Here is a 22,339-nt window from a genome sequence, read left to right on the forward strand (position 1 = left end):
ATACAGCTCACTCAGTGCCAGGCAGATCTCTGAGTATTTTTTACCAAAATGTGAGGGGATTGAGAACGAAGATAGATGATTTTTTCGTCGCAGTATCGGACCAGGAATACGACGTGATCATTCTTACATAAACATGGCTAAACGACACTATCAACTCTGTTCAACTTTTCGGGCAAGATTACACTGTGTACCGCAAAGATCGAAACCCGGACATTACGGGAAAAAGCCGAGGGGGAGGAGTACTCATAGCATTAAAAAACACATTCAGTTCTTCACTATGCGCGAATTCGGGTGGCTTCGACTCTGAGCAACTTTGGGTAAGCGTTGAATGCGACAGTCAATCAATCTGCTTCGGTGTCATTAACATACCTCCGGATCAATCCAGAAACATTTCAATCATAGAGAATATTATTACCTCTATCTCTGAATCAACTTCCGCTAGCGTTGCATTCATTGATGGTATATCCTTGCTTAATCTAAAACAATTAAACGTAACGAGGAACAGCCTAAACCGTACTCTTGACTTGCTGTTTGTGAATGAAGACTCACTACCGATGTGTACTCTCGTTGAAACGAATGATGCTTTAGTACCAATTGATCCATTGCACCCCCCAATTCTCACTACTTTGAAATGTCAGGCCAGAATAATTTTTAAAGACGTTGTCGATCGCAGACAGCTGAATTTTTCGAAGGCTGACTATGCGCAGCTGAACGAGGCACTTCTGACCATCGATTGGGCACCGCTGTACAATGCGCATAGCATCGATGAAGCAGTTCAGTGTTTCACTAGCTCTCTCACGCAGCTTTTTTCCGAGTTCGTACCTGTTTGCTACCCTCGGCCAAAACCGCTTTGGTCTAACAGCTACCTCCGATTCTTAAAACGAAAACGCGCACGCGCTCTTAAAAAATATTCAGCTAATCGCAACTCGATCACGAAACGAGAGTTTTACTACGCCAGCTCGAAATATAAGAGTTACAATCGAGTTCTATACGCCCGATATGTTAGACAGCAGCAACATGCCCTAAAAAAATATCCCAAGCGGTTCTGGGGGTTCGTAAACGATAAGCGAAAGGAATCTGGCTTACCTTCAAGCATGTTTTTGGGAAATGAGGCGTCAACCGACATGGGCGGTATATGCAATCTGTTTGCTAAACAATTTGCAAATGTTTTTGATGGAACGGAAATTAGCGAGGAACAAATCGATTTGGCCATAAAGAACGTACCAGCAGGAGCTTTGAGTGTGAACATCGGTGAACTTACGGACGAGGATGTCCTAAATGGCATCAGCAAGCTTAAATCATCTACTAAACCAGGGCCGGATGGAATTCCTGCAGTAGTTCTAATAAAATGCGCCAGAGCCATCTGCGGTCCGCTGAAATATATTTTTAACAAGTCGCTTTCGTTAGCGGTATTCCCGGAAATGTGGAAGAAATCTGTCTTGTTCCCAGCGTTCAAGAAGGGTGACAAGCGGAATGTATCGAATTACCGCGGTGTGACTTCGCTAAGTGCAGGATCCAAACTGTTTGAGATCCTGGTAAGCAATGAACTGTTTCGCGCAGCAAAATCGTACATATCGCAAGATCAACACGGCTTTTTCCCGGGAAGATCAACAGCAACGAACTTGGTGCAATTTACCTCTTTTGACGTTGGACTAACGTCTATATCGAAGTTAGGCACCTGAATTTGAAAATCTAGTAATTCAACCGGGGAAAACCAGGGAAAAGTGGTCAGGTTTTGAGCGCTTGTATATCAGTCATTTCATTTCAGAATTTCGAGGTTTTGGCATCAACCGATCAGAAATTCTTTTACGGTTGAATTTATGTAACAAAAATAACCTATTGTTCGAGATACACTATTGAAAAATTGATAAATCACATCGATTGTCTAAATCATACCGAGCAACCAATCACCACCTCTCTTCACAAGCACAGTCGACACTAACGGATACAACCGATCTGACTTTGTAAACAGTCTCACAGCTTTCAACCAATAACGAGCTCGCTTTCGGTAGCTGCAACAGGTGTTTCAACACCGTTTTAAAATGCTTCTTTTATCATTACCACTGAACAGATTCTAAACACCAATGGCTTGATTGATAGGGGAAATATTGCGCAAGATTGTCATATAACAATTTAAATATGTTTTCGATACTAAACTAGTTAAAAGTTGTGTTAAAAGTCGTGCACATTCAACCAATCACAAGCTCGCTTCTTGTTTGCTCGCGGATGGATTTTTGCTTTGGGCTATATAATAGCCTGTGTCGTCTCATAGCAGTCATCAGTTAACAAGTGAAAGGCCACCAGGCCGGTCTTGTATAATCAGCAGCGGTGGCTGATTCCAGCGGCCAAACTGAGCTGCAGCAGAACCAGAGCGGTGGTATCAGACAGCAGCGGCGGAGGTAGTGGGAAGCTGCATTTCTTCATTCAGTTCGGTGCTCCTTCGATCTGAGTTGGACCCCACCAGCGGTAATCCAATTCAGATATCGTTGGGTGAAAACGTTGGGTGTGTGTGCAGTGTGCACATATAGCGTATGTGCATCTGTATTGCTATGACATTTGCGATGATAGGGATGGCGCTGTTGCGTGTGTATGGCTAGCTATAGCGTGTGTAAGACACTAGCATGTGTAGCATATTATGGCTATTGCGTGTATATCTTCAGCGTGTGTACGGATAGTTATAGCTTGTGTGTGGATAGCTGCAGCGTGTGTAATGATTAGTGATAGCGTATGTATGGATAGTAATAGCACATGGTTGGATAGCTTATGCGTGTGTATAGATAGTTGTATCGGATGTATGGAAAGGAATAGCGTGTGTATGGATAGCTATAGCTACAGCGTGTGTATGAATAGTTTTAACGCGTGTTTAGATAGTTATAGCATGTGTGTGAATAACTATAGCGGGTGTTTATCGAAGATTATTATTGTCATTGAAAATATTAAAACGTCTTAACGAACACAGTTGTGAATTTGATTTTACAGCAGCGATTTTAACTTCTTCAGCCAGTCTTTATTCATCGAGGAAAAATTACTACCTATGAATGATCAACGCTTATTTACTAGAAATTTGATTTAGATCAAAACGGGTTCTTTTGAGTATCATAAGTTATTGGTAAAAAGAGTTTCAAGTTTTCTCAATGAGCATTCATTAAATTTTCGTTTTTGTTTCTCGGTGCGCGGTTTTAATTTTGTTTCTCGCACACAGAGAAAGAAACAAACTTGTCGCTATCGTGAAAATAACAAAACAATTAGAAATGCTCTAAATCACAACTGAAGAAGTTAAGATATTTTCCTGTCACTCACCCAAACCTTGATAACAACTACCGAAAAACGTGTGATTGAGCTCTTGCTATATTGAGTTATTGAACCAAACGTTTTTTTTTTTTTCAAATACATGAAGTTATATGCTGGGCTGGAACTAACCTAGCATGAGTTTTATCGATTAAATGTCAAACAATTTTCAAATTTAAAATTTTCGGTTGAATCGTTCTGGGCTCCAATTCAGATAGTTTCGTAAAGGTTGCTTTTTGCTTAGAAAGGAAAATTTTACCAATTCGCTCAATTAAATGATTGTCTTGGTAGTGCAGCAAACAAAGGTTTGATTCGAATATGTATGAAATGACAGCGATTAAATAAAAGATATCCATTCTTTTAGTATATATTATTATTTACAACGTTTTAACGTCTCAGCATCCAGAAATGCACTGTAAGATAAAATTGCAGCAAATACTAGAGTTGCAATTCTCTCTATTATTTGTTTTAATGGAATATAAGAATACCCTAGTCCAACGTCATGCGGTCGTGTCTTGAATACCACCCTTCTACTTTTTGTCTCAAATCCATGGAACAGGGAGCTCAGATCGACACAATTTACACTGACCTGAAATCAGCATTCGACAAAGTGAATCATCGAATTCTTTTGGCAAAAATGGATCGTATAGGCGTGGCAGCAAATGTGGTCCGATGGATGGAGTCATATTTGACCAACCGACATCCAAGCTTGACTTCAAGCATCTATAGTTCTGAAAAAAACCGATTCCATAATTTTCAGTTAAAAATTCGTGCTACAGAACGCTGATAATCGCACCATGAATATTTTGAGTTGACTCGTATGCAGCTCTCGTTTCTCAATGTCGCGTACCTTTAACAGCTGCACTGCTCTCGCTTATGTGTAACAAACTAAACTGAAGCTGAATTTTCTACACGCAGTCTTTTGTATCGAGTTCAGAGCAGATTTTTGCAATTAAGGCGTGGCTACGTAGCTTCGAGAAAAAGGAACAAACCAAAACACCTTCGATACTACTGAGTGATTTTCATAAGCATCAAAAGAAAGGTTTTGCCTTCCCGATGCGCAAATCACTCTGGTTCTTAGATTAACTAATTTTCGTTTCTTATGTTTGACTGATAACGGTGTTCGAGTGAACACAAACAAACAATTAAACCGGAAAATCACTTAATTTAGCAGTGAAAATTCTTGAAATGAGGGTTATGTTTTGTTGTGATAAACTATTCATAGGCAACACTACCGTTTATCTTTGGTGCGCCCTGGTCGTTATTGTAAAAATGATTATTGAGAAATAGATGGACATTTCACACTAGGAGTAGTTGTGAAAATTCTCGTAACTCTTATCTTCAAGCATTTATAGTTCTAAAAAGAACCGATTCGATAACCTTCAGCTCGAAATGTATGCTACAGAATGCTGATAATCACACCACCACCGGTAGCATCGATAAAATATAAAATTTGCTCTCCACTGTGCCCTCCAGCAGCTGTGCCAGCAAAATATCCTGCAGCGTACAATGGTTATTATTGCTGCCGTGTGCAGAATACAGGTAACATGCTCCGCGGTGCCTGGAAGTTGACTCGTATGCAGCTCTCGTTTCTCAATGTCGCAAAGCTTTAACGGCTGCACCGCACTCGCTATTGTGGAACAAACTAAAGTGAAGCTGAATTTTCCACACGCAGTCTTTTGTATCGAGTTCAGCGTAGATTTTTACCATTAAGGCGTGGCCACGCAGCTTAGACAAAGACAAACAAACCAAAACACTTTGTTGAGTCAAAATATGTAGGCAGTGGAATTTATTTCGTCCATGTTATTGTTACCTGTGCTTGGGAAGCAAGCCAAGAACAAGGGAAATGTATGAGAAAGCTTGACCTTGGAACTTTTCACCTTTTTCCACCATTAAGCAGTAAAGCAACAATGTTGAACATAATATCAAAAAATTGTTACACATTTTATCTATCCACCGAAATATAAATGACTAAGATGCATTAAGTCGTTCGCTTGCTATAACCGTTTGAAATCTGACGCAACATTTGCCATTTTCATTTTCACAAAGTGTAATCTAGTATAGAAAACAAAGACGTAGTCCTACGTCAATATATAAAATTTGATATATTACAGTGCAATATTCAAAGTTTAGCAAAAAACAAAGATGAGTTATGTCGAGAATTGCAAATGGGCAATTACTCAGCAGCTCTCATTTCAGAAACATGGACCAATTCTCAGTTTGAAGAAACCAGTAAATATCATATTCCTTATTACCATAAGTTTATTGAATCGAGAGGAGACTGCTATGGCGGTTGTGCTCTGTTTTAAAACAAAATCTAGGATATACTACAATTGACCTTCCAAAGTTTGACTGCCACACAAGCAATCGCTGTTAAAGTTTACTCTCTGGATTTAGCTCTAGTTTCGTTATATATAGCTCCTTCAATGTCTGTTAAAGACCTGGAAAAAGATTTAACCAAAATTTTTAGTATAATCAAAGATCATAGGAAAATCATTGTAGGAGGTGATTTCAACGCACACCATTACGCGTGGGGTAATGACGCCCACGACTCGAAAGGAGTAACGGTCATGAATGCAATAAATGATCATAATGTAATCCTACTAAACGACAAATCCAAAACATTTATTCCTATTCAAATGAACAGAAGATCAACAGCAATAGATTTAACCGTATGCAGTCCAAATATGCTATCCATGGTCACTTGGGAGACACTGGATTACGGCATAGGTAGCCATCATGTTCTGATAAAAATCTCATATAGCTCAAACAAAGTAGAAAAGTCGAAGTGGTTTTACAATTATAAGGGAATCAATGAGGAAATCAAAAGCATCAACCCAGAAAACTATAATTGTATAGAAGATTTCCAAAAAAAAAAATAGTTTGCAGCTTACATAAAAAACATAGAATTCGTAACAAATTTACTCCAAAGAACTGGTGGACAGATGAATTAAGCTTGATTTGGGGAGAGAAAAAATCAGCAAGAATAGCCTTTAACAAATCATCGTCTGTAGCTAACCTCATTACGCTGAGGAGGAAACAAGCACTGTTCAATAGGTTGAAAAAACAAGAGCGTGAAAGAAGCTTTCGAACATTCGTGGAAGATATCAACCCTTTATTATCCTCGAAAATAGGAAATTTAACAGGAAAAAATAGAAAGACTGTGACTAACAATATATTGTAGCATATATTAATATTGCATATATGTAGCATATATTAATAATATATTGTATGCATATATTAATGAGCATATATTAAATATTGGTAAAGCGGGCAATGTATGTAGTTTCGCCACCGTCACTATTTCAGTTTCGTTTTATGTTTTTGACGTTTGTCAATAGGGGGTTTCAATTCGAAAAAATACCTGCTTTTTCTTATACTAATCGATAAGCGACCTTTCAGTAGGCATTACGTAATTTGTCTAAGATCTCTACGAGTTTTCTTTGATTTTAAAATTGAAAAATTATATTTGTTTTAAATTTTCACTAACTGGCAAGTAGTGCACAGAGAGACATTGCTGTTGCTGGCTTTTGGGGAATATAACCCTGATAGTAAGCAAAGTGACATTTCCGCTGCTGGCTTGTGGAAAATATAACCCTGGTTGACTATAGACACTATATTCGGACTACTTCGTGATTAGGGCGAAACTAGATAGGAAAACAAGCAAGGATTCGCCCCTATCACGAAGTAGTCCGGATATATATATAGACCTGCGTAGTGAATGACAGCAGCACTGGAATCGCTGGTTTTTTATATTCTTGTTATTGTCCTTTCACAAAAAAATTAGAATGCAGGGTATTTTCAAGAAAAAAAAAAAGAAGCAACACCCGCAACTGTCAGACATCTCAAACACTGGTAAAAAAGTGCTGTAAGGAATATAGTAAAATGATAGTAAAATGTTCGTAATTGAAATACAAAAATATCCGAATAAGTTTTATTCTCTACACCTCATCAGTTAATTAGAGTCTTCTTATTTGTTTCTTAAGCCTGTATTACATTCTTTGACCGAGCGTCAAATATTTGTCATTTTTTGACAGATAAAAATTTGGTCGAATATAATTGTTTGTCACTCTCCAATTTTAACATGGGACAAACACGGGCAAACAACAACCATGATGTCAAATAAATTTGACCATTATGTCAGAAGGTCAAATATTTGACCATTAGACAAAGAGTGTACTACAGGCTTTAGGTTTTTGTTTGTTTTGATCGCGAAAAGAATATCATATTCATCATCAAAGGCATGCACGATTTATTGCCATCAGCGATGGGCACCATTTCGCCTATTTTTACTGGTTTGATAGAGTTCGCATGCTTTTGTCGATTTGATGTATTTATCACAACAATGCCATGATATATAAAATAAAAGTCGTGGGACAATTATGTCTAACATGTTATTTTAGTAATAACGCTACATGTTATGATATAAGCTTATTTTTGAAGAGTCAAGAAACAGACATAGAAACAATGCGCTGTACGCTTTTGCGGTACTGGAAAACATTTATGTTATCCAAGGAAACAAATTTCCAAAACAAGACTTTCTGGAGCTTAGGAATTCTCATGCTGGAGCCAATAGAAGTTATGGGGAAATTAGGCCTTCGAATTTCGTTTAGCGGTAGGGCTCAGAAGCTTCGGATTTTCGTTAGAAGTAAATGTTGAACATAAAAGGAGATGATGTTAACTGGTAATTTTAGTGATTTTAGTTCCGTGAACAGTGAAAAAATAATGTGGTATTCATAAGACTAATTTTTTTGGCCATGAGCCAAACGCTAAAGTTACGTGACAAGTTGGTTGACCTCGAAATTAGAGCGGAGGCAACGCCATGGGGACCATTAAATATTGAAACAGTATTTTGCAAACAGCTCCAAATGGCCGAACTATAACAATACTAACGAAGTCCGAAACTTCAATTCGTCGAAGCACGGAAGGTCATTTTTTGTGAAAACTATGTTATATTGCATACTGTTTAAGCAACATCAAATGATGGATTATAATTAGTTTTTTCGTAGAACATTCTGATTGCAAACCATAATGCGGCTCTGCTGCATAGTCAAGGGCAAGAAATCAAGGCGGCACTAATAGCGAATTTTTTTATTCCACCAGCTAACCTCGTTTTGACCCGGAAGCGCACTAACTGCTGCCAAAACCCTTCTTTATTCGCTCGATTTTGACCCAGTTTGGTCCTGCCGTGCTGCCCGAAGCGCACTGTAAAATTTGTCAGCTTCAACCCACTTCCGCACGTGCTATATTCGTAAACAGTTATCTGACATCTCTTTCTTACTTGCGTCTTAAATGGCGATGACGTTTTATTATTCCTCGGCAGTTTTGCCCGCACACAGTGGAATAAAGAAATTCGCTATAAGTCAATGCTATTCAATTTCAATTGAAGTAAATTAAGAGTGCATACGCTTTGACAAACAAGTTCTTGAGTCGCATTTCTATCGGTGCTGTCTGAGATTGTCATTTTCGGTTGTCAGTTGCGGTTGTCAGTTAGAGCGCAAAATTCTAATTTTTCTCTGGAATTACAATATTTGTTTATAATACAAATTTTTCGTTATGGTCATTTTGGCTCGCACGTTTGACAGTTATTTTGGCTCGCTGCGATTCAGTCCGCAGGTCTATGTATATAGTGTCTATATGGTTTACGTGTCATGACAAGGATGCATTCTCTTCGCGAACGCCTTAGCGAGCAGTTGACTGTTGGGCACGAGCGACAATAAAAGAGAATTCCACGTGTTTTTCTATCAGTTAAAAGTTATCTTTTTTTTAATATACCGGTGAAATACTCCGTGATTTAGAATTTCGAAGGAATAACCGTTACGTTATGGCCGAAGGAGGAGGTCGAGGAGGAATTCCTCCAGACAAATTACAATCTGGTGCAATTTCGGAAGACCAAGACAAAATGGACGATTCACAGGCAAACCAATCATACGAGTATGCGGAAACAGACTTAGCTCCAAACAGGGTGTACGTAGAGGTATTGGACAAATCGAAGCGAATTAACAAATTTTCTTTCGGATCAATTCTGCGAAAAATGGAAAAATACCGGAAGTACGTTACTGACATGAAATATCTGGGGAGTAACAAAATCATTATTTTTTGCGATTGTTGGAAAAGTGCGAATTCACTGACAAAAGAAACATGTCTGAAAGAGAAGGGATACAAAGCATACATCCCACGCCATTTGTTGTGTATAACCGGAGTTATTGGAGGAATAGCAGCAGATATCGATAATAATGAGATTCTGAGTGAAATTGAAAGTCACTTTCAAGTTCTCGAAGTGTATCGTTTGAACCGCTGGGTCAGTGAGGCTGTAGGGAAAGTACCGTCAAACAGAGTAAGCATAACCTTCAGAGCTGAAGTTCTACCTGAAAAAATTGAACTCTTTGGAAGACCAGTAAAAGTTCAACCATATGTTCGAAAATTAATCTTCTGTGATAATTGTCACCGATTTGGCCACAAGGGAGCTAACTGTGAAGCTAATAAACGGTGTGAAACGTGCTCACGTGTCCACGACAATGCCACATAGGTGTGCCAAAATGCAGTCAAATGTCTGCATTGCAGAACTTCGGACCACCGTACTACTGACCCTAACTGCCCATCACGCCAAAAAGAAAAGAATATCAAATCAATGATGGCTAGGACGAATCTGACTTATATTGAAGCAAAGGAGTTGTTAGCGCCAGTTTCCACGAATAACTTTTTCGACGTATTGGCGAATTACGAGGAATTTCCCAGTGTAACCGAAAGTTTTGCTTCAAAAGCAGTATCGAATACAAACATTTATCATAGCCAACAATCGTCCACGAAAGAAACTGGAACAAAAAATACCCGAGTTATTACGAAAAAGCCTTCGGTTGGCGTCGGAGGAAAGAGAAAACGACCAGAAGGAGAACAAGCATCAAATGATGAGTACATCAGCAGCAACCATGGCGTTGGGTTGAATAACCCGCACGCTACATCAGAAAAGGATCGATTGGAAGCAGCGTATAACAAAATGGCAGCTGACGCAGAAGAAAAAGCAAACTGAAGTGTGCAAGGGGATCTAATGAATTTCTATGCGGCACTCTTTCAACTCCCTGAAGTTAATGATTTGGTGAAAGAAAAAATTAAAGAATGCTCAAAAAAATATTTCAAATTTGATCGCGTAATTCAGTAAATCTTAGTTTATTGCAAGTACCATTTGCGACTTAGAAATTGTTATCTGAATAAAATACTACAAGGTATACAGCCCTAGGGGTTGTATGAAATGGTGACGTAGGACTAAATATTTAATATATACTTTTACGAACTAATTTCATTTTTTGTCATATTGACTTACATTTTAAGTTTTAGTAAAGCGGGCAATGTATGTAGTTTCGCGGGAATGCGAAGATGAACGGGAATAGAAGGTGTGACTAGAATTAGAAAAAATTTTCCTTCGTCCAGACGAGACCCGTCTGGACGAGGGAAAATTTTTTCTAATTCTAGTCACACCTTCTATTCCCGTTCATCTTCGCATTCCCGCGAAACTACATACATTGCCCGCTTTACTAAAACTTAAAATGTAAGTCAATATGACAAAAAATGAAATTAGTTCGTAAAAGTATATATTAAATATTTAGTCCTACGTCACCATTTCATACAACCCCTAGGGCTGTATACCTTGTAGTATTTTATTCAGATAACAATTTCTAAGTCGCAAATGGTACTTGCAATAAACTAAGATTTACTGAATTACGCGATCAAATTTGAAATATTTTTTTGAGCATTCTTTAATTTTTTCTTTCACCAAATCATTAACTTCAGGGAGTTGAAAGAGTGCCGCATAGAAATTCATTAGATCCCCTTGCACACTTCAGTTTGCTTTTTCTTCTGCGTCAGCTGCCATTTTGTTATACGCTGCTTCCAATCGATCCTTTTCTGATGTAGCGTGCGGGTTATTCAACCCAACGCCATGGTTGCTGCTGATGTACTCATCATTTGATGCTTGTTCTCCTTCTGGTCGTTTTCTCTTTCCTCCGACGCCAACCGAAGGCTTTTTCGTAATAACTCGGGTATTTTTTGTTCCAGTTTCTTTCGTGGACGATTGTTGGCTATGATAAATGTTTGTATTCGATACTGCTTTTGAAGCAAAACTTTCGGTTACACTGGGAAATTCCTCGTAATTCGCCAATACGTCGAAAAAGTTATTCGTGGAAACTGGCGCTAACAACTCCTTTGCTTCAATATAAGTCAGATTCGTCCTAGCCATCATTGATTTGATATTCTTTTCTTTTTGGCGTGATGGGCAGTTAGGGTCAGTAGTACGGTGGTCCGAAGTTCTGCAATGCAGACATTTGACTGCATTTTGGCACACCTATGTGGCATTGTCGTGGACACGTGAGCACGTTTCACACCGTTTATTAGCTTCACAGTTAGCTCCCTTGTGGCCAAATCGGTGACAATTATCACAGAAGATTAATTTTCGAACATATGGTTGAACTTTTACTGGTCTTCCAAAGAGTTCAATTTTTTCAGGTAGAACTTCAGCTCTGAAGGTTATGCTTACTCTGTTTGACGGTACTTTCCCTACAGCCTCACTGACCCAGCGGTTCAAACGATACACTTCGAGAACTTGAAAGTGACTTTCAATTTCACTCAGAATCTCATTATTATCGATATCTGCTGCTATTCCTCCAATAACTCCGTTTATACACAACAAATGGCGTGGGATGTATGCTTTGTATCCCTTCTCTTTCAGACATGTTTCTTTTGTCAGTGAATTCGCACTTTTTCAACAATCGCAAAAAATAATGATTTTGTTACTCCCCAGATATTTCATGTCAGTAACGTACTTCCGGTATTTTTCCATTTTTCGCAGAATTGATCCGAAAGAAAATTTGTTAATTCGCTTCGATTTGTCCAATACCTCTACGTACACCCTGTATGGAGCTAAGTCTGTTTCCGCATACTCGTATGATTGGTTTGCCTGTGAATCGTCCATTTTGTCTTGGTCTTCCGAAATTGCACCAGATGGTAATTTGTCTGGAGGAATTCCTCCTCGACCTCCTCCTTCGGCCATAACGTAACGGTTATTCCTTCGAAATTCTAAATCACGGAGTATTTCACCGGTATATTAAAAAAAAGATAACTTTTAACTGATAGAAAAACACGTGGAATTCTCTTTTATTGTCGCTCGTGCCCAACAGTCAACTGCTCGCTAAGGCGTTCGCGAAGAGAATGCATCCTTGTCATGACACGTAAACCATATAGACACTATATACATAGACCTGCGGACTGAATCGCAGCGAGCCAAAATAACTGTCAAACGTGCGAGCCAAAATGACCATAACGAAAAATTTGTATTATAAACAAATATTGTAATTCCAGAGAAAAATTAGAATTTTGCGCTCTAACTGACAACCGCAACTGACAACCGAAAATGACAATCTCAGACAGCACCGATAAAAATGCGACTCAAGAACTTGTTTGTCAAAGCGTATGCACTCTTAATTTACTTCAATTGAAATTGAATAGCATTGACTTATAGCGAATTTCTTTATTCCACTGTGTGCGGGCAAAACTGCCGAGGAATAATAAAACGTCATCGCCATTTAAGACGCGAGTAAGAAAGAGATGTCAGATAACTGTTTACGAATATAGCACGTGCGGAAGTGGGTTGAAGCTGACAAATTTTACAGTGCGCTTCGGGCAGCACGGCAGGACCAAACTGGGTCAAAATCGAGCGAATAAAGAAGGGTTTTGGCAGCAGTTAGTGCGCTTCCGGGTCAAAACGAGGTTAGCTGGTGGAATAAAAAAATTCGCTATTAGTGCCGCCTTGATTTCTTGCCCTTGACTATGCAGCAGAGCCGCATTATGGTTTGCAATCAGAATGTTCTACGAAAAAACTAATTATAATCCATCATTTGATGTTGCTTAAACAGTATGCAATATAACATAGTTTTCAAAAAAAAAGACCTTCCGTGCTTCGACGAATTGAAGTTTCGGACTTCGTTAGTATTGTTATAGTTCGGCCATTTGGAGCTGTTTGCAAAATACTGTTTCAATATTTAATGGTCCCCATGGCGTTGCCTCCGCTCTAATTTCGAGGTCAACCAACTTGTCACGTAACTTTAGCGTTTGGCTCATGGCCAAAAAAATTAGTCTTATGAATACCACATTATTTTTTCACTGTTCACGGAACTAAAATCACTAAAATTACCAGTTAACATCATCTCCTTTTATGTTCAACATTTACTTCTAACGAAAATCCGAAGCTTCTGAGCCCTACCGCTAAACGAAATTCGAAGGCCTAATTTCCCCATAACTTCTATTGGCTCCAGCATGAGAATTCCTAAGCTCCAGAAAGTCTTGTTTTGGAAATTTGTTTCCTTGGATAACATAAATGTTTTCCAGTACCGCAAAAGCGTACAGCGCATTGTTTCTATGTCTGTTTCTTGACTCTTCAAAAATAAGCTTATATCATAACATGTAGCGTTATTACTAAAATAACATGTTAGACATAATTGTCCCACGACTTTTATTTTATATATCATGGCATTGTTGTGATAAATACATCAAATCGACAAAAGCATGCGAACTCTATCAAACCAGTAAAAATAGGCGAAATGGTGCCCATCGCTGATGGCAATAAATCGTGCATGCCTTTGATGATGAATATGATATTCTTTTCGCGATCAAAACAAACGAAAACCTAAAGCCTGTAGTACACTCTTTGTCTAATGGTCAAATATTTGACCTTCTGACATAATGGTCAAATTTATTTGACATCATGGTTGTTGTTTGCCCGTGTTTGTCCCATGTTAAAATTGGAGAGTGACAAACAATTATATTCGACCAAATTTTTATCTGTCAAAAAATGACAAATATTTGACGCTCGGTCAAAGAATGTAATACAGGCTTAAGAAACAAATAAGAAGACTCTAATTAACTGATGAGGTGTAGAGAATAAAACTTATTCGGATATTTTTGTATTTCAATTACGAACATTTTACTATCATTTTACTATATTCCTTACAGCACTTTTTTACCAGTGTTTGAGATGTCTGACAGTTGCGGGTGTTGCTTCTTTTTTTTTTTTTTCTTGAAAATACCCTGCATTCTAATTTTTTTGTGAAAGGACAATAACACGAATATAAAAAACCAGCGATTCCAGTGCTGCTGTCATTCACTACGCAGGTCTATATATATATATCCGGACTACTTCGTGATAGGGGCGAATCCTTGCTTGTTTTCCTATCTAGTTTCGCCCTAATCACGAAGTAGTCCGAATATAGTGTCTATAGTCAACCAGGGTTATATTTTCCACAAGCCAGCAGCGGAAATGTCACTTTGCTTACTATCAGGGTTATATTCCCCAAAAGCCAGCAACAGCAATGTCTCTCTGTGCACTACTTGCCAGTTAGTGAAAATTTAAAACAAATATAATTTTTCAATTTTAAAATCAAAGAAAACTCGTAGAGATCTTAGACAAATTACGTAATGCCTACTGAAAGGTCGCTTATCGATTAGTATAAGAAAAAGCAGGTATTTTTTCGAATTGAAACCCCCTATTGACAAACGTCAAAAACATAAAACGAAACTGAAATAGTGACGGTGGCGAAAGGCGCAAGCAGCTCATTTTCCCCAGGGATTGACAATTTGTTTGAAAGTAAGTTTTGTTGAATCTTTGATATTAAAATAACTATAATGCCTTGTTCATACCCCGTTTACACTACACCGCATATCACCTAATATCTGGCGATTCGTGCTATCGAGGCCATATCACCATCCATATCACCTGCTATCCCATACAATCGAGCTGTCATCGGATATCACCTCGGCTACATGCTATCGCCAGGGTACGTTAATGACATGATATTCTGGACACGAAGTGTATCGATACACGATTCACACATACACTCTCAACTATGACGTGTTAGCTTTGATAGAGTGCAGTAATTGGGTTGTTTAGCTATATCAGTTTCTTTCTCATCTTAAAGATCTGCATTTTCTATCACACTTAAAATAAAACACCGAATTCGGTAAAATTTTACCGGAATCTCAACAGCTGAACGTTCGGTGACATCTTCGGTGTTTCCGAAAATTAACGAACATTTTGTGAAACCACCAACCGAGTGGTCGGTAATTTTCGCAGCTTTTCGGTAATGTTACAAACCGAGCAGCCAGTAAAATTTACCGACAGAAACTTTAAAAATGAACAAAAATACCGAACGCACCTGTAAAAAATACCGGTGGCAGAAAAAGTCAGTTATGAATGAGCCTGCCGGTACCGTCTAAAATCAAACTAAATTAACCAGATTACTTACGAAAAATGTTAGCGACTCGTACATCCTGTTTCAGTAATTCACCATTAACACTTTCCAAATTATAAATATCCTATGTTTACACACAACAATTAGAACAAATCAGCAGCTTAAATCACGATTTAAAACTGCTCGAAATTGCTACAATGACAGTTCGCCCATAACTGTCATTGTAGCGATTTAGAGCGAATTTTTATTCTTCATTTAAAAATCGAAGGATAATGATAGAAAGTTTAAAATCACGTTTTGCTCAGAAAAATACACTCTTTCAGATGATATATAAAAATCGGAAATCCGTGAATAGCTAAACAACCCAATTGCATAGCAGTTGAGAATAAAAGTATTTTTTTGCTGGTAAATTTGTGAGATAATGTTTCTATTTTCAGTAAATTCTATGACTCTATATGTGGTACCGGGTTGTCGAAACGTTCGGTCATCGAAATCCAAGCTCGAATCTCTCTTGAATTCATTAAACCTATCCCACAAATTATCTTTCCACCGATTCCCGAGAGATGCGACCATTCGGAAGAAATGGCTACGATTTTTTGGACAGGTCCTAAGCACCAACACGAACAATATGTACATTTGCTTGCTTCATTTTAGTCCGGATTATTTCATGTATATCGATGGCTTGGAAGTACAATATCGTCGAAAATTGATTCCCACAGGTAAATTTTATTGGAGCTCAGAACCAGTACTCAAAATAGTTAATTTTTAGCTGTTCCTTCTATCAGGAAGGCCGAAAATAAGAAGCCCTCGAGACAGCATAACCGAAAAGCCATGATTGACATCAAACAACAACATCAAACAAAAGAGGCATCGGAGCACCAAAGAGAGCTTCAAAAAGCTAAAAAACGAATGACTGAACTCGAAAAAGCCAACAAAGATTTACAGCTAGTCAATAAACAGCAAACATTGCTTGAATCAAAGGTCATTCTATCAAAACGATACACAAAAAATTAAATCGACATCATGCTTGATCAAAAAAAGAAAGTCAAGCAATGGTCTGCCGAGGAATTAGCGATGGGATTTACTCTCAACTATTTGAGTAAGCCTGCACTCAAGTTTATTAGCCAGACACGCCATTTTCCCTTACCATCAGCAAAATGTCTACACGATTATGCCGCTAAAATCAATATGCGGAGAGGCTTCTTCGAGGAAATTATCCAGATTCTCAAAGCATATGCAGATACGCTGTCAGAAAGGGAGCGGATATGTGCAATAATTTACGACGAGGTGCAAGTATCGGAAGCGTATGAGTACGATCGCAAAAATGATGATGTCCTGAAACCTTCGAAAAAAATGCAAGTAAGATGCTGTAATGCGAACTATAGCAATAAATGAAATAAGAGTATTTATATATCCGTTCAGTATTTGGACATTGGAAGCAACCAATATATGCCGACTTTGATGTCAACATTCCCATGGAATTGCTAGACGAAGCGTTGAAACTCGCATGGGATGCTGGTTTTGAATGTGTCGCGATTTAGATTGCGGGGGTTCCAATCAGAGACCCTCTTTAGCAATTAGTACCGAAAAAGGGTACAGAAATATCAGATACATTTTTCTTAACGGAGGAGCTTTTGACTGTTTCTGGCAGTCAACGTCAAAAGGTGGCTTTTGCAGCTAAAGTTCTTTCCAGAAAGTGTGCCATCGCTCTACAACGAAAAGTTGGAACACCTCTTGCAAAAGAGCTAGCAGAATTTATTTCGACAGTCAACGATTACTTTGATGTTTTCAACAGTCGAAATTTGAATGAATCAATAATACTGAAAAAACCTTACGGAACGAACCTGCACTCAACATATTTTTCACGTTATAATTACCGGAAAAATTATGTGAATATTTTCCACTGTCATTTCCACGTAGATTTTACATGATGATTTATGAGATGATTTATCCTATGAAGTAGACTATGCAGTAGACATATCATTTCATGTGAGTTTCACATAGAATTTAACTACCGGTAAAGTGGAAAGCATTTGATTGTCTGATAGGTTCTACGTTTTAACAAAGATAACTAGAACAAGATACCTAACTTCCATATTTTTCAAACATTTTGAACACGACCGATTTCCGGTGGTTAGTGCTGCCATCTGATGGCTTAAATTCTCATAAAATTGTCACTATAAGCAAAACCGATTCATCGTGAATAGTCCGTCATCGATCGTTGAGCTGTTCAAGATTGTATATGAAGAAGGTGTAGCAGTTTGGTCAGCTCGACGGTTAAGATAACATGCAGAATAATGATATTGTCATTTTTTGCACTTAATGCTATTGTCATATTTTTTGCACTCCAAAGTACGAAAGAAAAATGTGAAATTAACTGTCAGAGTGGGGGTTTATATTGAGGGGTTATATTTATTTTCAGGTCCCATTTTACCAAAACTTAAACTTTGATATGTCGCAAGCCAGGTTTCAGAACCAGTGTGCATATGGTCAGGTTCACCGGGACTCCCGATTTTTGCTTTATTAACCTCGGCAAGAGTGGCTAACTTGGCTGTGGGCGTGCTCATAGCGGTTATCAGGAAGTTCTTATGGTACGCTTAATTTTAAATGATGCACCGATAATTATTGATTCTTCCGGAAAGTTTCATATTTGAGAACTAAACATTCGTACACGTTATTATCATGTTCGGATGGCAGCATCGTACAAAAAATGTTTCACCTTTCAGCAGTCATGTCTTGGCCTTGTCATCAGTTGATTTTGACGTTAACTATACTTCATATTAACAGTGTATAAATTAGTTCGACTTTTGCTCACGTGCAGCGACAATCATGTCCGATGGATTCTGCACGAGTCAGGTATCTTGTTGTAGTCATCTTTGGTTTTAAACAACGTATAATTTCCAATTGTGGTTTCCCAAATTCTTTAGAGGTTAGAAATAGTTGCAAAATCATCGTAAATGAATTAAACGACATACAAAATGGCAAAATGATATTGCGACATTCGTTGGAGATCATCACTGTTAGCTGCAACTGTTTATGTTAAGAAAATTCCTCGCAATTTGAACTGAATCTGTGTGAAATCTCGATGACGGATTCTTATGGTTTTTCTAAAGCTCACTTATTGGGAAGTCATCGAGGAATTCCTTACATGTTCAAAGACTGAATCAGACAACAGCTTCGCCGTTTTGATTTCTGTATATTTTCGCACGGAGAGTTCACGCGATACTTCATTCTGTTTGACGTTGCCCTGGACGTAGATGCTACGTGATAAAACATACACGCTCGTCAAATTTAACTCTAAACTGAGTGATATGTCACTCACTTTCGTTACAAGTGAACCTACTCTGAACAGAGTTTTTATGATATTACTCATTTATGGGTAGAGTCACCATGTGTCAGAAATTGAGTAGGCATTACCCTCTTCTTAGAAAACTGCTTTGAAATGAAACTGAGTAAAAGCTACTCAGTTTGCTCGTTTTGACTTTTGATCCCTTTGATGAATGAAACTGCCAGAGGATTGTTGCATACAATTATAACAAAATCACAAGTTTTTTTTTAAATCTTTGTATTTTGCATATACATATCCGGAGTACTTCGTGATAAGGGCGAATCTAACAAACTGTAAACAAATAGAGATTTTACCGGAAACGTATGAAGTGAGTTATTATCTACCTTAAAACTTCGAAAAAATAATGTATCTCTTTTCTAACTATTAAAAAGTACGATGTTTGTTAAGGGCGAAATCTACTTTATCTCAAAACGAGTTAAATGAGGAATACGCCCTTTTTGTTGTTTACGTTAGTAAAAGGCGAAACTTGACTTCGTCTTGATGAATGGGCGAAATCAAAGTTGTCAACAAAATAAACATTAAAAGCAAAGGGCGTATTCCAATACAATAACGTAAACACGGCGTATAGTAAAGGGCGATACTGTCGAGCAACTCAAAATAAGGCGCATAGTAAAGGGCGATACTTTCGAGCAGATCTAAATAAGGCGCAAAGTAAAGGGCGATACTTTCGAGCAGATCGAAAAGGTTGCATAGTAAAAGGCGAAACTTTAAATTCTCGAAAATACAATGTAAAGCGACTGAAATTCAAGTTTTAGATTTACCATGTACAAAGCTAGAACAATTTTGCTTTTATTAGAGTATTTGGATGACAAATATATTGTGCTACCGTTATTTAGGATTTGAATTTTGGATTGAAAACTTTGTTTGTCTTTTTTGAGTTTCGTAGTCATTGTAAGATTCGCCCTAATAACGAAGTAGTCCGGATATATGTAATAAAAAACAAACCTTATTAAATCATTAGTATATCTTCTGCCTTAGCAGCTTCATTAAAAACCGCAGCAATGCGGTTCACTGTTACCCGGGAACTGTGACTTGAGGTTTTAAATAGTACACATGCCAAAAAATCCATAACCATTCTCATAATTGGAGAAACTCTAATACACAAATAAAAAATACTTTTTTCAAACAACAATACAACACGTTTTTCGAAACAACTTATTTTCAGCGAAACGTTTTTAAATGTTTTCAATGCCACTCAAAAAAAAAAACAAAGAGTAAAGCAGAAAATTATGACAATCTGTGTAACTGTTACTCAGATCGGTAAACGAAACTTACTCAATTTTTGTCGTTTTAATAGACAATGTAAAACTGAGTCAAAGTTGCTCAATTTAGAGTAAAATTAATGGAGCGTGTGGGAAATAATAAAGTGCATCACAAAAACCGTGAAGGTGTTAAATTTTATGTTTATGCTTAATTATATACACTAACATCATGATTTTGTAGACCATACAAAGGGTTTGTGAACTTACTGGTGGTTCAAAATCACTGTGATGAAGCAACTTTGGAGCATTCTCAATTCATTGTTTAACAATAGAACATGAAACACGTGTAAAAATAAAATAATTCTTTATTGAACCTTATTACAATACCTCTCAATGTGTTACCTTTCTTGTTCGTTTGGTTCGGATTTTGACATGTTCGTTTGGCTTACAACACTCTATTCGCATATTTCTCCCTATAAGTATTGCTAATATCCCCTATCCAGCTTTTTACGCACCATAATGGCGGGTGCTATAATGCGCGTTCGTAGTTTGTGGACCTCTCTGCTTACGTCAGATTTGTGATTTCTGCAGTTTTGGCAACATTAATGTTGCCAGATTTATTGTTTTTCGTGCGAAATACATGAAGAGTCAAACTGCCCGATAAAAAGACCCTCCTATTTTTCCCCATATTTAGTACATTCTCGTAGGCACAACTGCCCGATTCCGATTCCGACGAATCAACTGATTGTTGCAACAACTCTTAGGGCATCTTCAGCGGTGGTCTATTTTTGGAACAACTTTATACTAGATTTACACCAGCGAAACCTAAATAGAACAAGCAAATATAGACCAACTTTTCGTTCTCCGCACTGGTGTTGTATATCTTGTTGTTTTAAACCGCTGACATCTGTCACACTGTCAACAATTCAATACCCCATGCTATCAGTTAATGAGACTAGTTATAATACTGAGCACTCAATATATAACAAACGGAAATTCGATAATTTTTACGCACATCAAACGATTACTTTGGCAAGACACGTTATATCCACAAGACTTCATGGATTTGATGGTTTGACCCGAGCGCCAGTGACATTTCTCCGGACGGATTGGTATGATCGCAAAATTTCTGCTACAAGTAGGGCTTCGGAGCATAGCGAAAAATGTTTGATCGCGTAGATGTTCATCTTCCGTTTTCGTCTCATGAATCTTTTAGAATCTTGCAGTTCTTCAAACTTGGGTTTGGTTTTGAGGATATTGAAACAAGCCTGCATTTTCGTTCAGTGTCTTCGAGGAATATTTTTCAGGCCTCCTAAGGTCTCCTCTAGTCCCACTACATTTAAGGCGATTAACAAATAGCAAAGATAACTAGAACAAGATACCTAACTTCCATATTTTTCATACATTTTGAACACGACCGATTTCCGACGGTTAGTGCTGCCATCTGATAACTTAAATTCTCATAAAACTGTCGCTATGAGCAAAACCGATTTATCGTGCATAGTCCGTCATCGATCGTTAAGCTGTTCAAGATTGTATATGAAAAAGGTTTAGCAGTTTGGTCAGCTCGACGCTTAAGATAACATGCAGAATAATGATATTGTCATTTTTTGCACTTGATGCTATTGCCGTATTTTTGCACTTCAAAGTACGAACGAAAAGTGTGAAGTTGACTGTCAGAGTGGGAGTTTATATTGAGGAATTATATTTATTTTCAGATCTCATTCTACCAAAACTTAAAGTTTGATAGGTTTCAGAACCATTGTGCATATGATCAGGTTCACCGGGATACCCGATTTTTGCTTTGTTAACCTCGGCAAGAGTGGAAAACTTTGCTGTAGAGCGTGCTCATAGCGGTTATCAGGAAGTTTTGATGGTATGCTTAATTTTAAATGATGCGCCGATAATTCTTGATTCTTTCGGAAAGTTTCATGTTTGAGAACTAAACATTCGTACACGTTATAATCATTTTTCAGATGGCAGCACCGTAAAGTCGTCCACATGGATACTGAAAAAATTGTTTCACCTTTCAACAGTCATGTCTTGGCCTTGTCGTCAGTTGATTTTGACGATATGTATACTTATCATATTAACAGTGTATAAATTAGTTCGCGCAGCGACAATCATGTCCGATGAATTCTGCAATAGTCAGGTATCTTGTTCTAGTCATCTTTGCAAATAGCCAACATCCTGGTAGCAGATGGTTGCAAACCTACGGTTATGGTCTTTCGGCATTCCTCCTTTTGCTGGTCGGTTTCCTTGAA

At 37.9% G+C, this 22,339-nt stretch overlaps 1 long non-coding RNA gene across 1 annotated transcript; it reads left to right on the forward strand.

Moving 5' to 3' along the window:
- Positions 1–15,798: 15,798 nt before the first annotated feature.
- Positions 15,799–16,802, forward strand: LOC129722992 (uncharacterized). Its single transcript, XR_008727693.1, has 3 exons — positions 15,799–15,902; positions 15,962–16,243; positions 16,294–16,802. It is a non-coding gene; the product is annotated as an uncharacterized LOC129722992 (long non-coding RNA).
- The last annotated feature ends 5,537 nt before the right edge of the window (positions 16,803–22,339 follow it).

The sequence above is a fragment of the Wyeomyia smithii genome, chromosome 2 (genome assembly GCF_029784165.1).
Source record: "Wyeomyia smithii strain HCP4-BCI-WySm-NY-G18 chromosome 2, ASM2978416v1, whole genome shotgun sequence".
NCBI classification, from domain to species: Eukaryota; Metazoa; Arthropoda; class Insecta; order Diptera; family Culicidae; genus Wyeomyia; species Wyeomyia smithii.